Raw genomic sequence first — 17770 nt, forward strand, 5'->3', positions numbered from 1 at the left:
AAGATTATGCAAAAAATAAAGGCTTAAAGAAATAGTCTACGTAAAAAAAAGAAGAAATTAGTCAACATTTACTTACCTTCGTGTTGTTTTAAGTATGATTTTTTTATTTTTTTTTTGCAGAACACATACACACAAAAAAATATTTGGAAAAATGTTAGAAACCAGACAATCTGTGTTACAGTTGACTTCATTGTATGTAGAAAACTAGCAAAAATATCTCATGATATCTTCTATACAAAAAAGAAAGAAAGGCATATGTGTTTGGATGATGATGGCATGTCGTGTAAAAAAAAATAAAAATAAATCTTGATTTTCCACAAGCTATACAGTATGACTCCAGAAGACTAAAATATAATTTACCAGTTGTTAGGACTTTTTTTAACATGTTTATAGAGCTTTTACATTCTTTACAATGCTCACGGTCACAATTTTAAGCGAACCACTTTATGTTCTTTGAAGGAAATACCAAAAAAGGGTGAACATTTCATTTAAAAAAAAACATTTTGCATAATTTTTAACGGAGCATACTATACTGTACAAACCGAGTAAACACATACAAAAGAACAACAATTACTCACGGCAGCTGTGTGTTTTGAAGATCACGATAAAGTAAAGTGTTGACAGGAAGGGGATCTGTGCAGCACACAGAAGCACTCTGCCCAATGCCTTTCATATTTTTTGTTGTAATGTATTGATTTACTTCATTAATATTTAATTAATATAGTTTTTAGATAATATAATGTGTGTATATGTGGGCCGCGGCTGACATCGCATTATTAAAGCAGAATTAATAAACAAAATACTTTGTGCTCACAAAACAAAAAACAAACATGCTTCATTATTGGACTTTGTTAAATGCAATCTTGAATGAGTAGAGTGTTTGAGTGGTCCCAGAAAATAGTAGGTATGTGAACAATAACTACTGTCCTTCTCCATTCTCTCTGTCTCACACACACACACACACACACACACTCGCATACGAAAGTGTCCGGGTGATGCAACCCACTGAAATAATGAGAACAACATTAGATTTTTCTTGCTACATTTGAGCTAAGAAGCAACAGCCATTTTGAGCTGTACGTGAGTTTTTACTTGATAGTTATGTATTATTTTATTCATCATTTGAGCATGCAAAATGTATCTTTGCAAATAATATCCGTAACTGCAACCAGTCAATCAATTACCAATGAGTCTCTTTCATTAATCGCAGTGCCTGCAAGGTCTGACCTCAAAATGAACTCAAACGGTATCAGACATTAAACTTAGGTTTCGTCTGCGTGCGAGGAGAAAGTGATGGCACCCGCATGTGTGCAAGAAGAAAAGCAGGTCAGAAGTGCTTTGACCTCATCTACACCTACACCCATCTGTCCCTGATCTCATCACACTGCAGAGCTGACTTAATTGGACAAGAGATGACACTCGCTCTAACCAAAACCCTGGGGGTCACAACCTCATCACGAAGAGGGAGGCGGAGCTAAAGAGACAGCGATCGCAAACTACGGTGTTTACGCCGTCTAGAGTTACATTGCAAGCCCTGAGGTGAATTTAAGGATTGCGCTGGTGACACTGCTTAACCCTAACATGATTATCCTTGTATTTGCATGGATTTGAAATAGAAATCTTTTGTAACATTAACTGCCTATCAAAATCTTGATCGTTTACAAAATACAGCAACCTTTTACAAATATGTATCTACCCTTTAGGAGTAAGTAATGTACAAATGTGTACGTTTTGAAAGGGTACAACACCAGCGACAGTTTCTGAAAGTGTACAGTACTTTAGTGTAAAAACGTGCATCAGTGTTAAGGCCCATTCACACCAAGAACAATAACTGTACAGACAGCTATAACCATAATTATATTATCGTCTACAACAACGAAAAATAACAAGCTTGAGCTTTTTAATGCAGGACGGATTTTGATTGACATTCAGTGTTTTTATCATTCATTAATTGGATAAAATTGTTCTGAATGTTGAGTCTAATGATATTTAGTTGTTACTGTTACATCTGTAATGTGGACTTTCATATTCTCACAGATTTGGAGTGATTATTATTACTTATTACTCAATTATTACTCAATAGTTATCGTTATTGCCTTTGCTTTTGGATGGACCTTTATTTATTATTTCCAAACTACTTTAGTTTTTATTTATATAAACAACAGTGAGAATAATAATGATTTTTTTTTTTTTGTCATTTGCTTAAATGTTTAATTTGTTTAATTTTCTTTCAGGTTAGTTTGGTTTTAGTTAGCGCTGTCAAAGGATTATTCGCGATTAATCACATCCAAAATAAAGTTTTTGTTTACATAATATACGTACGTGGACTGTGTATATGAATTCTGTATATATACATACACACGCATACATGTATATAATACTATTAAGTTTTAAATGTTACATTTAAAATATTCATATATAATAGCAATTACATGAATACAAATATGGAAATACATGGAAATATTTAAAAAATTGTGTGTGTATTTAGATACACATAATAAATATACACAGTATACAAAAATGTTATGCAAACAACAACTTTATTCTGGATGCTATCAATCATTTGACAGCACTGGTTGTAGTATTTATTAATGTCAAGTTAGTCATTTTAGTTTTTCTCCTTTAACTTATTTTAGTTGGTTGTCAACAAAACTACAGCTTTCTGTCAATGAATAAAAACATTTGAAATAGTTTTAGTCGCCCTAATTGGTGCAGAGACCACATGGGCGTTCTTTGGGTGCCTTTGGTGCTTCTCATACCCATCAGTCTCCAGGAAGTAACTGGGAGTTTGGCTGGATCAACAAATGCCAGTGTTAAAATCCCTTGGCAGCGTGAAAAGGGCACAGAGAGTTCCCTTTGCCAAAACTTGTCTCATCGAACAATTCGGGTCAGCAGGGCTCGGCATGTTTACACATCTTCCCTGTGAAGCATTGACTCACTGAGACATTCTCACTATACACAGTGATACATGTCCTGCCCACTACTTCACCCATAACAAATATTCTTATTTTATGAATAATCTGCCTCATCTCTCTCATTATCTCCCTCTCTTCTCTTACTCTCCCTCTCTCTCTGGAATTAATTAGATAGGTTGTTAGAGGAAACCTTAAGGCCCATGGTACAGGTTCTGGTTATTTATAAAAGTATATTCGCACCGTCCAATCAGGTACCCAAAAAAACACGAGAGGAAAGAGAAGAACACGTATGAAAAATGCAATATTCATGATTTATGGGACTGTTAGAAAGAGAGCTCGCGTCTCGCTGTCTGTTCTGTCTTCAACAAAACCAACAAATACAAAAACAAAACAAACCTTTATATCAAAGCGAGTGTTATACTGCACACTCTTCAGACTAAAACATTCAGGGAATTATGGACCTCCAGAGGATCCTCTACTTACCTCTGTTACTATCTCTTCCCCTGGATGGAAATAAGCGTGTTGGGAGATGATGTGTTAGATGAAATGGGCTGAAGTGCTCTGATGGAACAGAAAGAGACAGAATGTGAATTAGTGAGATTCACCCCAGATCGCCTCATTGTAACGGACCTTAACGTGCTCTCAAATTTTTGGTACTCTTCAACAGAGAAGAACAGATAAAACACAGCTATTAATAGTGCGTGCTAAGGCAATCTTTCTCTGCTTTAATGGTTAGGGATTTCAAAAAAACTCTTAACCTAAGTATTAAAATTCAGCACATATCTCATCCTGCACTGTTTGTACTAAGGACACACTTCAAACCCAGCCATTTCAAAAGACACCTGTGCGTTTCGTGTGAAGCTGAAAAATAGCCCTACGCAGATCCCACTCACGGATTACTGATTAGACAATGGACCTTTTCTGTCTGTGTAATCTCAAAAAATGATCACTATTGTGACTGTACCTTAACGGGATATTTTTATGGCGAGGTGATTGGATTTTGAGATGTAGGCGTTACAGTGGCGGGCCTGACAAGACCGCTCGCATACATCAGTCATAATATTTCAAAAGATCCAGTCATAATATTTGATTGAATATTTGATTAAACATCACAAGGTCAAAAATGAAATAATAAGATGAAAACAAAAGGTGTTCTTAATTAGTTTTGCCAAGCGGTATGTTCTCGGGGCACAAGCTATTGGAATGAATGGGTACTGAAGTGCATCGTATTCTGTGTCCCGTGTAAAAGGGCCATCTTGTGCATATATGAGAGAGAGACAGGGTCGGATCACAGTGGAGTCAACGTTTTGCTTTGTCTATTGCAAATACGTAGGAGCGCTGCGTCTGTCATGCAACTGTTCTGTCTTTACTCTGTCTTTGAAAGCTGAATGCACAATTATGCTTGTGGTGTTCTTCCAATCAAAACGCATTCTGTCACCTGGCCAATCAGAGCAGACTGTGTTTGTCGAAAGAAGGGCACCAACGCGTTTGAGAGAGGCGGGGCATAGAGAAGCTACAATAATGTACAGTATTCGAAAAATGCTTTCTATGAACATTAAAGGAATAGTTCTCCCAAAAAAACTGTGACCCCCCAAAACAGCCTGGCTACAAACTTTTTTCTAAATATCTTCCTCTGTGTTCGGCAGAACAAAGAAATTCATACAGGTTTGGAACTACTTGAGGAGTAACAACTACTTGTAAATGATGACACAATTTTAATTTTTAGGTGAACTATTCCTTTAAAGCATGACAACATATTCTATTAAACCAAAAAAAAATTTTTTAGGATACCATCATATGACCCCATTAATGTTTTGCTCGTCCAAAGTTTTCCTCTTTTTTTTATCTTCCATTTCTCTTTTTAGTCAATCAAGGTAATATCCATTCTGTGCTCTAAAACTGAACGCTCTATGATAAGACACGCCCCTTACTGCTGATTGGCAGCAAGTGTGTTTTGCGACACTGTGATCAAAATTCACTTTTAATTGTTCAAAATATAATCTTATAAAGCATTCAGAAAACCGATCAAACAGATCTCACAGGAAAACGCAACTATTTTATCAGGTGGCGAATTCATATTAATTTGTACATGCCAACTTTTGCACTTCATCCACACATCATGACATAGATCCACTTCAGCTTTCCGGGGAAAGAGCATGGCAAAATAGAGTGATGTGTATCAAAGAGAGAGAGAGAAAGAGAGACAGGGACGGGTAATGGAAGGAAGCAGAGATCGATGCTGTAGTGCATTACTGATGATTTGCACTCAGCCAGTTAGTGGTTTTTGGACACACAGCCATTAATGAGCCATGTCTGTCCTCACTTCAACCACATACAAACACAATGAGAGCGGACATGGCTCTTAGCTCGACGATGCACACGCCCACAGACACGCATTACATGCAGAGCGCAACTTAATGCACATGCTCCTAAAATTGGTCCCCAAAAGAGCGGTTTAGATGCAGGTAGAAGTGGGATAACTTCATTTGGAGGAATTACAGAGACTAGCTGGGCAGAATGAATTGTGTAAGTATTGCTCCAAACACCCCAGCCCCCACCAGCAGGCAGAGCCGTGAGTCACTCTTCCCCCTCACTCTCATTTCACTCAGCCCAGCCATGAGCTCCAGCACTCGGCTCTCAGCTGCTCGACCCAGCAGACACATGGATGCACGAATACCAGCAGGCGCTTGTTTACCGAAAGAAAGCGAGTGCCTCATGCAAATCAGCTGGGCTCATTTTAACACACCTTTCAGGATGCCTACTATGTCTCATTTCTCGTGTTAGGCAGAATGCAAATCCTCCATTTGGATTTACAATATGGAAATCACCTAAGCCTGTGTTTAGTTGGATTGATTCTGTCCAGATTTGAGCACAGCTTGTGTATCGGCCTGGATTTCTGCATTGGGAGAGTGAATCACCACCCACTAGTAATCACCTCTGAATTCACGTAGTCACAGTGTCCTTCCCGTGTTCTACACCCACACCCAGCCTACAGCTGACCATCTCCTTATGGAGCTCACACACACACACACACACAAAAGAACGCTTCAATAAAGTATGCAAACACAAACTTTGCTTGATCTCCAGTAAACTGAAAACAAACAGCGAAAGAAGCACAATGTTCACAATAACAAACAGGTGATCAGGTGAAACACAGCAAACTTTAGTAAGTTCAATATTATTATTAGTAGCAGTAATTTTATAATTATTAAGTAACACTAGGACCAACTTAAAAAGGCTTAAACAACAACAACAACATTATTTCTATCATATTATGATTATTTACCCCTTAAAACATTATTATATAAGAGTAAAGACTACTATTTTTTTTATATTTTTGTGTGTGTGTGTGTTTGGTACTACCATATCCATATTTATGCATACATTCAGTCCGTCATTTAGTGAATATTTATTTATTAAATCTTGTTAATAAATAAATAAATAAATAAATAAATATATATATATATATATATATACAAATAATATATAAAAGTCATATACAAAAGACTCACACAGTATGTGCTGAATACTACTACTAATAATAAAAACAATATAATAGGTTAATACCTTAATATTTGTTAAGAATATTATTAATAAAGAATATGGCTACATATCTAATACCAATCAAAAACCTTTTTACATGTTGAAATAATTTGTAGGCGACATAGTAATAATGATATGATTAATAATATTATAAGATTTAGTACTCTGATTAAGAGAAATAATAATACCATTATTGCTATTATTGAAATGTGTATATCTCTAAAACCAAAACCCGTTTTACAACCTTAAATAAATAAATAAATAAATAAATAACAAAACATACGTATTAGCAGTTAACATTTTTAATATGCATAAACACACACAGGTCTCGAGTAATGTCAGACAAATACAACCATATTCGCTAAAATACAAAAGTATGCAGTGATCCTGTAAAAGGCTTTTGTCATTATGAATCAAAACCAGCACTATTTACATAAGATGACAGCTGATTATGGAATGACTGCGAGTCTTTGGAGAGCAGTATGTTCTCTCTGGTTTGAACCCACAGAAAACAGGGCCTTGATGTGCTACTTAAAGAACTCTCAGCTGACTCATCAGCTTCATTCCAACTGAACCACAGACAAGTGTGAATATGACTCACGCTGCTTGTAGATCTGACAGTCAAACATTTATCAAAGACCAACATCATGCAGTAAAATCTCTGGCATAACGAAACTCTATTCTGCTTGGGCCTGAGTTGGAAAGAGGGTAGGGTGTAACACATTTAAATCCATCTGCATTATCCGTCTCCTTCCTCTGCACACTTTTTCTCACCTGACCTCTATCTGCCTGTGGTGTGCACTACCCCACTGCTCGCATAGTTCATTTTATGGCAGCTGCCTGTTTTTATTGTTACTTTTCAGCATTGAATAAATCTGTTTCTTCATGATAAACACTCTCTCCTCACCTGCAATCTCAGATTCATTTGTTTTTTCCACAAAGCTTGCAGTGCATTCTCAGAATTCAGCAAAGCTGCTACAGAATTAAGAGGCGGCAAAATCAAATTCTTCACTCAAAAATGAAAATCACACCATAAACTCCTCACTCCCAAGCCATCCTAGGTGCATATGATTTTCGGTCAAACATAGTTTTTCAAAAAACGTATCCTGGCTCGTCCAAGCTTGGTAATGCAGGAGGATAGTGGCCATTATATTGAAGCTCCATATCCGTCGTAAAACAAACCTTGGTCATCATATGTCCTCTGAAGCAGATCAATGGGTTTTTGTAACAAAATTTTTTGTTTTAAAATGATAATAAATAAGTGACTTATGTTATTTTCCGGCTTCTTGGCTGACTTCTGACTCGGCGTACGACGTAACTCAACACTCAGACAGTCAGTCAGTTATTTACATTATAATTTTCAAACTAGAACAAATGTTGTTGCAAAAAACCCATCGATCTGTTTCAGAGGACATGGGATAACCCCCCCGAAGGCGTATAGGTTAGTTTCACAAGGGATATATTCAATTTACGGAGCTTCAAAATAACGGCCACTATTCATGAGAATTACTAAGCTTGGAAGAGCCAGGATACATTTTTTAAAAAAAACTCAAACTGTGTTCGTCTGAAAGAAAGCCATATACACTTAGGATGGCTTATGAGTAGGTTATGGTGTAATTTTCATTTTGTTACGTTTTGGAACAGCAGAGTTTGTGTTATTATCGATTTACTGTTATTATGAATGTTATATATCATATGATCATCTTACTATGTTTTACAGGCTAAAATAATATAATATAATAATAAGTGCATACATTATTATTATTATTTACATATGTCAAATTTTTGAATGCTTTACAGGTTTATATAATATTTACATTACATCACAAATATTATTATTATTATAATTTATGATGCTTTAGGGGCTTAAATTAACATATAAATAACATATATAAATACTTAAAAAGTATTTTACATTTTTTTAGGAAAAAAATACACATATGTACAATACATAATATACATACAAATATACAAAAAATACATTTATTAAGAAGAATGAATGTAAGGGCTGCAACCAAGAGGTACAGAGAGTAAGCTGTTGTGCTGTTGATATGTAATGCTGTAAACAGAATATAAATAAGTACAATATGCACTTGGTCAGACTTTAAAGTGTTCCAGTAAACTGATGCAGCATCTATTAGTAGTATATTGGTGATGATTTTAAGAAGCAATCAAACCACTCCCATGGATGAGGGGAGGACAGCAGCCGGTCTTTTCCACTTGACAGTATGGACCTCACCTGCCCCAGTGACCCACTAACCAGGAATAGTCCAGAGTGACCGGCACAAGGGTGGCCATTTCCTCCCCTCATAACTACATCGCCATGAAGCATTCATAAATACACTAACAGACAGTTTTTTTTGCACGACCACATGTGCACGAGCTGCTATTCTTTCTCATGCTTTCACGTTGCTCAATATTTATCACGAAAACACCAGATGATGCATCTCAGTCATCTGTATTGCCATTATATTTTTCAAATACAAAATAACAGATGTAAAAGTTAGAACCTCGTGGAAATTCGGAGACAGGCGTACAGTCGCTGTCCAATCATGTGTCTCGTTATTTAAAGACAACCTAACAGCGGCACTCGTTTAGTGCAGTCAGCTAGACACAAGCAGTTGTGTCAGATGCAGAGAACATTGCTTAACCAACAGGAACAATGTCTCATATCCATGGCAAGATTTTCACCAGTTTTTACACACAGCTAGGGGCTTACATAACTGAGTTATTCAGCGCTTGGCAGTACTTCATTTTGGATGCAGTACTGTGCTGTTCTTATCACTGCTCCACCTTTACATGAAACAACACACTCGCGGGGCTCAGCAATAAGGAGGGCCTGGCAGAGCAGTTCGGTTTTCAGTGAGATCCGGTTGTGAATCCTGCTTGTCAGCTTAGCATTTATCTAAATTTACTGGGCAAGAGTTTCTTTTTCGAAGTTTGAAGAATGTGAGCGTCAATAAGAACACCTTGGAAACTGCAGTTATCGTAAACAACAAATTAACGTATGATTTCCGAAAAACAATGTGACACTGAAGATGAAGTAATGGTTTCTGAAATTTAGTTTAAGCTCATAGCAATAAATAAAACTAATCAAATATATTAAAATTAAATCTGTAATAATATTTCACAATTTTACCGCATTGTTTTCACCAAATAAATACAGGTTAGCGTAAGAATCTTCTTTAAAACAAATGAAAAACATGAAAAATACAAAGTTACAAAATGAAAAATGATAAATGCTAATCTAGAAAATATTCATTATGTTCATGAAATGAAATCATGAATGGTACAGTAAAATTTTAGAAACCTGAACAGAATAAAATTCAATTCTTTGAATTGGCGCATTCATTGCGTACTTGCAGTCATTTGAATTTCCAATGACCATCGCATGCTTTTGTCGTGCCATTTTAGTTTTCAGAATGGATTCATAATAAACAGTCTATGCAGCATTACATCATCAAACTGTGGACTTGGAGGAGGACTGTGAGGGCTCAGGCCAACGTTTGAGACTGGGCCAACAGTGTTCAGACAGTGTGCGCTTCTTCATATCCCTTATTGTCCATCTGCATCCCTGCTTTATGCAATACTTTTGTAAACCCCAATCTGTTTGAGCCGGCCCACTTGAGGATTGTGAGAGGAACAGAGAGTGAGGATGAATCTGCATGAAATGAGGCAGTAGAAGCTCATGAAGCAAACACAAAACAGCTGTGGCCCACAATCACATGCCGACGGCTGTTTACTTACTTCATAATCAACCCAAAATACCAGCGCGCGCGTACCAATGTTCTCCCGAAAGCGCACCAGCGCGACGGTTTAAAATAATAGTAACAAGGTAACAAAATAAAAGAATTCCTCGTGAGTCAGTGATAACATTCACACGAGCATAAATTGCCACATGCAAATTCGGTAACATCTTGTGTATTCTGTTTGTTGCGCTTTTGACCCAATTAGAGGCTCCTCTCGTTCTCCGAACCAATCGGATCCATGCATGAGTTAGGAATCCCCGTCGCCCTAGCAACTGTGAGGTCACTGAAACAGATGGGGGGGGGGGGTGTGCTTGGTCGTAAGGTTGTAAAATGCAGTTTCTCTCCCTTGACAGTACAGCTGCTGTGCAAGTGTTTGATGCATGCATGCATTCATTAGCGCACGCATACAGGAAGGAACAGAGGGAGACAGGAATCCATTGAGGCAGATGTGCTTTGAAAAGGAATATTTCCCTGCCATCATTCCAAAGCCAGTCCCTCGACACCGATGACCGAAATCAGGACAGATCTGATTGCTTATGATTAAACTTCTCCACCGTGAGTGATAACTGCAGCCTGAACACATCAGAAGAGAAAAGCAAAGCAAGGTGACGAAACTCCTCCATTCTCTCCTCCAGCCTGACCTATTATTATTCACTGAGAGAATTCGCTCTCATCCATGTTTTAAAGTCCCATCTCTCTCCCACAAAGAAAAGCACTCGCTCAAGCTGAAATGTTAATGACGACGCCAACAAATGAATCACAAAAACAGTCCTCGCACGTTTCTTGCGGTATGAAGTCGGGTGACCAAGCTGAATAAAGGAGGACTGGATTATAGAACGAGAGCAGATGAAAGGAAAGAGGAAGAAAGCCGAGCAGAAGTGGAGACCAGGGCAGCGGAGTTGAAAAGCGAGGGGAGTGGGGGCGTATAGAGCTGTCATTTCATCTTAGATTTTGCTCTCTCCTTGTCTCCACTCGTCTTGCTTGGTGAAATGTTAATCTGGCATGGAGTGGAAAACAGCACAGAAGATCAAAAATAGGTCAGAGGAAAAGAAAAGAGAGGGTGAAGAACGCTCTGTCCTGTGATTCCAAATGCACACCCAGAGAAAGAAAGAGGATGATCAAGCTTCAGAAGATGTTCAGAAGATATTTACTGAAGGCAGGCTGGCAGACACGAAAATTAACATTTCAGCTACTTTCTGTATAATAAAAAAAAAAAACATACCCAACTGGTATAAAATTGTGTGGTAGATTCTGATGGGTTTCAACTCGTAATGGGCCGCAGGTCTGTTCTGACAGGGTCAAGAAGAGCTAAATGCAAATAATAAATAGGTAGCTTAACGTATAGCAAGCTTTTCAACTTTTTAAATGTGAGGGGAAAACGCTTCACAGTGCAAATTTGCAAAAGACGCAAATTCATCTGTCAAACTAACCAAATTAGGCGAATGATTGCTGGACGTGGCCTTATCCTCAAAAACCATGAACAAAATAACACAAGGTGAAAGAAAACATTGCATGCTACATTAAATATGGTTATGCTTTTCTGTGCTGCTTTACTAATGTCAAACTGGGTACTGAAGCAAAACAGTTTTGCAATGTCTCTTTAAAAAAATGTGCTCTTTAGTAAAAATATAGCTTAAAAGAACACACGCAAAATATATATATATATATATATATATATATATATATATATATATATATATATATATATATATACACACACATGTTGGTATTTGTGGTTTATGAGGTTCTTATACTGTAAAAACTATAGGAATTATGTGGACATTGGCAGTGTCCTCATAAACCACCTTCAAATTGAAATACCTCTGTCATACTCATGTCAAATCTGTAAACAAATGTGTCCCCATAAACCACAAATACCAGCACACACACACACACACACACACACACACACACACACACACACACACACACACACACACACACACACAGGGAGACAACAATTCTCCTTATTCTGCTTTATCAGTATTTACAAACTGCTTTTCTTTTTTCTACTTGTTTTGTTCTAGCGTTCAGCCTGAGCATCTTAGGATGTGCTCATAATTTCTCCTCCTCTCACTCTCTGTCCCTGACTGCAGAGCCAGCAGGACAGCAGGGGGTTGGGAGGCAGTCCTTAGACTGCGTTGCTTACACATTGAGTGGAGGAGGGAAGCAAAAGAGGTTAAAGATAATAAGGAGTTACTTTGAACAACAAACCTGCTGAGAGAGGAAGTATGTTCACTCGTTACACGCATGCAGAAACATCTCGCACTACTTCCGTGAGGAGTTGCCTCCTTCACGGAGCTCTTTAGTGCCCTCTGCTGGGTGAGACGCAAACAGCTTCGACGCTCCAAGATCTGCACCTGACTGGAGACTGATGAACGACAGAATTCATGAAGCAGCACCAGCACCACTCAGCTAATGAAGGCAGAGGGTTTCATACATGCACTTGAACCCTAGGTGCATTCCATCTGCAGTCTGGTGAGGTAAATCACACCGAGCCTGATTTAAAGAGATAGCCCGCCCAAATATCACAATTTTGTCAACATTTAATCACCCTCTTGTCGTTCCAAAAGCGTATGACTTATTTTTGTCTGTTAAATATAACAGAAAGTATTTTTAAGAATGTTGAATTTTTATAAAAACACACTGTCTATATATTTTACAGCAGAAAAGAGGCAAAAGTATGTTTCTATTTTGTGCAGACTTAGTGGGAAGGCGTAGTAAGAATATAGTGGACGTCATAAGTGGATGTGAACGATGCTGAAAACTAAATGCTCAAACACATCTGTGCTGGCTGAGCGGGTCCCACTGAAATAAATGTAAAATGCTAATCAATACACAAAAACAGCTAGCTAAAAAATGCTTTTCTGGAATTCTAGCAAAAGCAAGGTGCAGAAATATTTTTGTGTGTGTAAAATTGATGCATTTTCCACATATTTCCATTGCCCATGCAGTATTTTCTGTGCACTCATTTTTTTTTTCCAATGTTCTCCATCCATCCATCAACATGCTATTTCATTAATATGAACACTAATACTAAGAAACATCAGATGTGCCCAAATGTTCTCTCCCCTGTGACATCATAATCACAAGTTGTACCATTTTATTATCTAAAAGCAATTTGCCATTCACCTATTTTTAATTTGTATTGCTCGCATGTACGTGTGCTGCAAAAGCCTGGCTCGTAATGCGGCGCTAATGTAATCCAACTCTTCTGCACTCACTGACCCCCATTATGAAACTAAAAATGTGTGAAGAGAAGCGTTTCCTTCAAAGGAGGCCAGTCTTCTCCCCTGTTTCTCTGCTCCTAAGCTTCTTGTCCATCCAGCTTTATCTCAATCTCCTTCCACAGCTTCTTTCTTCCCCGTCACCAGCTGCTCACGCAATCCCCGGCTCCGTAGGCCCACTCGGAGGGGTCATAATCTTCCATTTTCTTAATCACACCCATCCACCGCAACCTCCTGCAGGGAGAAAGATGGATATGTATTTTACTGTCACTCCGCTGTTCGCGCCGAAATGAGCAGCCGTGGCTTTCTCACCATTCCCGGAGGTAGAGAAAGCTGAGCCTTTTTCTAAGTTCAAGACAAAGTGACACGTCCAAGGCCACCTTTTCTCCCTCAACACTCGCTCACACACACACACACACACACACCTCTCTCTGGTTTTAGCTCTAATTATACTGAGAAGTAGGCTGCTGTTCTAGTTCAGAGCACCCAAGTGGGTGGCCTGATTCACCATCACTGGGCGTGGAGAGGACAGGAGGGGGTGAGAGAGAGAGAGAAAGGGAGAGCTCACGGCATAATGTGATGAGGGAGATGATAAGCATGGTCCTGCAGAGCAGCGGGGTTTGCTGGAAACCGTTCTGTCTGTTTGCTGCAGTGATCTTCTGAGATTTGTACAAATTTCTAAACTAAAAGGAACTTAAATTTTACCAGTGTAATATCACAAGTGCGGCCTCTTCTGAGAAGCAACCAGGACAGCCTGGTGTAGGCAGCTGGTGGGTGGATAAACCTCACTCCCCTGATTTCTAGCGACTGACGCTAGAGGCTTCTTGTTAGCACGTCCAGCTCCCGTGCCTGAAACGTCAGCTTGAATCCCGCTTGAAGCAAGTGAGGTGAGTAGAAGTGGATGGGGTTGTGTTGGTGCCGTGACCCAGATGGGAGTGAGGTTTAGAGGGTGAGTAGGCCAGCTGGTAAAATTAGTGTGGGCAAGCCTCACTCTCCTGATCTTAAATGGCACACTTGTGACTGATGAGAGCGACTGCAGTCCATGTCGGAAACACTGACGAATACAACACTAGCCAAGAAGGGGTTTCAATACCAAGTACTTTATGCACAAGCAACCACCCAGGACATCCTAACTACGTATTAACTCATCAACTAGGTCTGGAAAAGATCTAGAAAGTCATTCAGATCGGCGGCTGAAGGTCTGGAACACATCAACAGCAACCAATAAGAGTTTATTTTGTTTCAACGTCACATCTCAGGACGTGGAAATTTCGCCACAGTAACAATCTCCCGGAAATCCTGTATAATTTAGCCAATTCAATGTTGACTTTGAAATTCCTGAAGCTTTTCAAGATACGTGTGCCATATGTATCAGACATTCAGCCAACGCTCCACGGACATCTGTGGCTAAGACTAAATGTAGATATAGCATATAGCATATACAGACAGAATATAGCATATAGCATATACAGACAGAAGCATCTCAGTTCAAAAGTGGCTGCGAGTAAACTGCTCATCTCCTCCAATATATCCAGGTACAGCACAAAAAACACACATGAACGTTTGAAGCGTTTTGAAAACACGCACACAAAATTCTGCTCAATCAGCATTCCAACCGTGAAAAGACGTCAAAAGAACAGCTTGTAAATATTATACGGTAATGTTACATTTACATCAGAAAATCATTTTGGTGAGAAAGAAAAAATTCCATAGAGGAGCATTTCCCTAAATATATGCACCCTATAAGCAACATATAAAACTTTTACTGTTCTTCAATATTTAATTCATGTTTCATTCATAATTCATGTTTAAATAAATGCATGACTGCCAGCATTTAGATGTTTATATTTGGTGTAGAAATAGATTTTAAGTTAGTATTATAACTGCATTATTATAAAAACTGTAAGGTCCCGGTATTTGCTGCTACTGAAGTGGGATATGGGTAAGGTTTGGGACAGGTTTGGTGGTATGAGGAGGTTTAAGGGTGGGCTAAAATGTAATGGACTGGTCAACAGTGTAACTACAGATGTAATTACATGCAGATATTTTTTTTAAATATAAGTACATTTACAAATGTAAAAACATTTATGTACACAATAAGTGCATTGTACCAAATTATCAATGTAAGCAGTAGTAAAGACCACCTACAAAGTGGGAAAGAGAGTCATTTTAGTGTTTGTACACAAATCAGTTTATTTTAACCCCCAAATTAGAACGCAGTACCAGCAGACTTTCATGTGTATTTTGCAGCATTCATTTAAAACATTTTTCCTTGAGAAAATGTGCCTGTACCTGATATATCCTAAAAAAATGTACTGAACTGAATTTAATCAAACTGAATCACAAGAAAATTGTCAATACAGTCCTAACAAGTGTCCTAACCATCCTAGCAACCATCCAGATAACACTAGCAACCACCTAGAACACCCCAGCATAGCACTGGTAACTATCCAGGATAACTAAGCAATGCACTAGCAAGTAACTATAATATCCTAGGAGCCAACTAAAACATTTTTTAAAATGCCAGCCCAAATACATATGTACTATAAAATAGATAAAACTGAGATCGTTACTCAACGGACAGTCACTCCCATCAGATGGTGTCATGTCATGTACTGCCATGCACCCAGACAATATTTATGTCAGACCAACTGTAATCATCCAAATGAAAACATGGTGATCTGAAAAAAAGACCCAAATGAAAAGAGCCTAGTGTTAAAACAAATGAAGACGACTCAAGAAAGACAGACAGAAAGAAAGAGAGAAGACTTGCATAACCATGAGCAGCTTCTGGTGAAGCGCTGGTTGCTAAGCAACGGCATCCGAGCAGCAGCTGCATTGCGACATAGATGTTGAGAACACTTAGTCTGTAGATGACCACTCTCTCCCCATTTGCCATGCTTCCTACAAAGTCATGTCTTTGAACTGAACCCCTGTTACAGAGAAGGCCTGAAATGATATATTCCTACCACAATCATGAAAAACAACAGACTCTGATGCAGGCATACAGTGTGCAGATCGTGGACCAGTCTAGTGTGTGAGCCGTTATGCTGAGTCACACTGAGCCAATGATCGAAGAGTTGAACTCATCATGTATCATGTAGGAGAGAGAGGGAGAAGGAATGAAGAGAGGGTGGGAATGATATAATCAGCGCAGGAGAGAAAGAGTAAGAGATCTTAGTCATTTTATATTGTGTAAGCTTTTCATCCAAAGAAAATTCCAGCACACTCAAGTTCCAAATGGTTTGTTCCATATCAATCTGCCACACACATCAATAAACGAAATATAAGATAGAACATAGGTCAAAGAGTTGACTTTAGAAGTGAAGATGTGGCATCAGAGAAACCTGCAGCTCTTCACCTCGTAATTGCGACGGGGCAGTGGTCTTTTCCTATTAAACTGCAGCGACACCTGCTGGATGCAAAGGAAAGCACAGGAATAATTAAAACCTCAAGAACACAAATATGATAAGAGATAACTTTAAACGTGTCTTCGTGTCTTTTTAATCACGTATGAGTGGAATCTGACTCTTCAGAAAAGTCGCTAAACCCCTTAAAAGTATCATAAATGCAGTTCATATGACGTTATGCACTACAATCCTCTAATACAAGTATTTTTGTGCAAAGAACATGCCGAGATCGAACTATTGAAATATAAATTTCCTTCTAGTTAAATCAATGAGTTAAACCGGTCTGATTCAGAAATGAAGTGACAAAAACGGTTCATGAAAGGGGCCATGAACTAAGAAATATAAATTCCTTTGATCTTTTGGCATAAAAGAGGTAGCTGAGCGTCCTGAAAACATGCTAAATTTGAAACATTTTTCTCAAAACTTTTTAAGTAGTCTAAAAAAAGTTTATACAGAAGCCAAAAAAACTATTTATGATGTAAAAACACTATTTGGTGTAGTGTTGGTGTGCCAGGGTTGGGAAACGCTGCTTTAAAGAACGTCTTCTTTCTTACCTTTTTATAACCTTCTTTTGATATAAAGAACCATCTGAGAAACAGGAAGGTTCTTCAGAGCTGCGGCCCTCCAGCAACTGAGATCGAGACCAGTGTTCTATGGCATCATGAAGCACCCTTATTTTTAAGAGTGTACATTGGATCCGACAGTAATGTTGCACAAGTGTGAGTAATTGTTTTTATTACATAGCCACTAAAGCTTTGTCTGTTATTACAGATCGCTTGATACTGAGAATTTATGCGTTTTTAACCTTAAACACAGCAGCTACCATCTGTGAAAGATGTAAGCCGTCAAACACACACAACTGATAGCCGATCATAGCAGTGGGTGTTTTCTTCTAAGTCTGAGATCTGCCACGTCTATTAAAACAG

This window comes from Puntigrus tetrazona, chromosome 12 (genome assembly GCF_018831695.1).
Source record: "Puntigrus tetrazona isolate hp1 chromosome 12, ASM1883169v1, whole genome shotgun sequence".
NCBI lineage: Eukaryota > Metazoa > Chordata > Actinopteri > Cypriniformes > Cyprinidae > Puntigrus > Puntigrus tetrazona.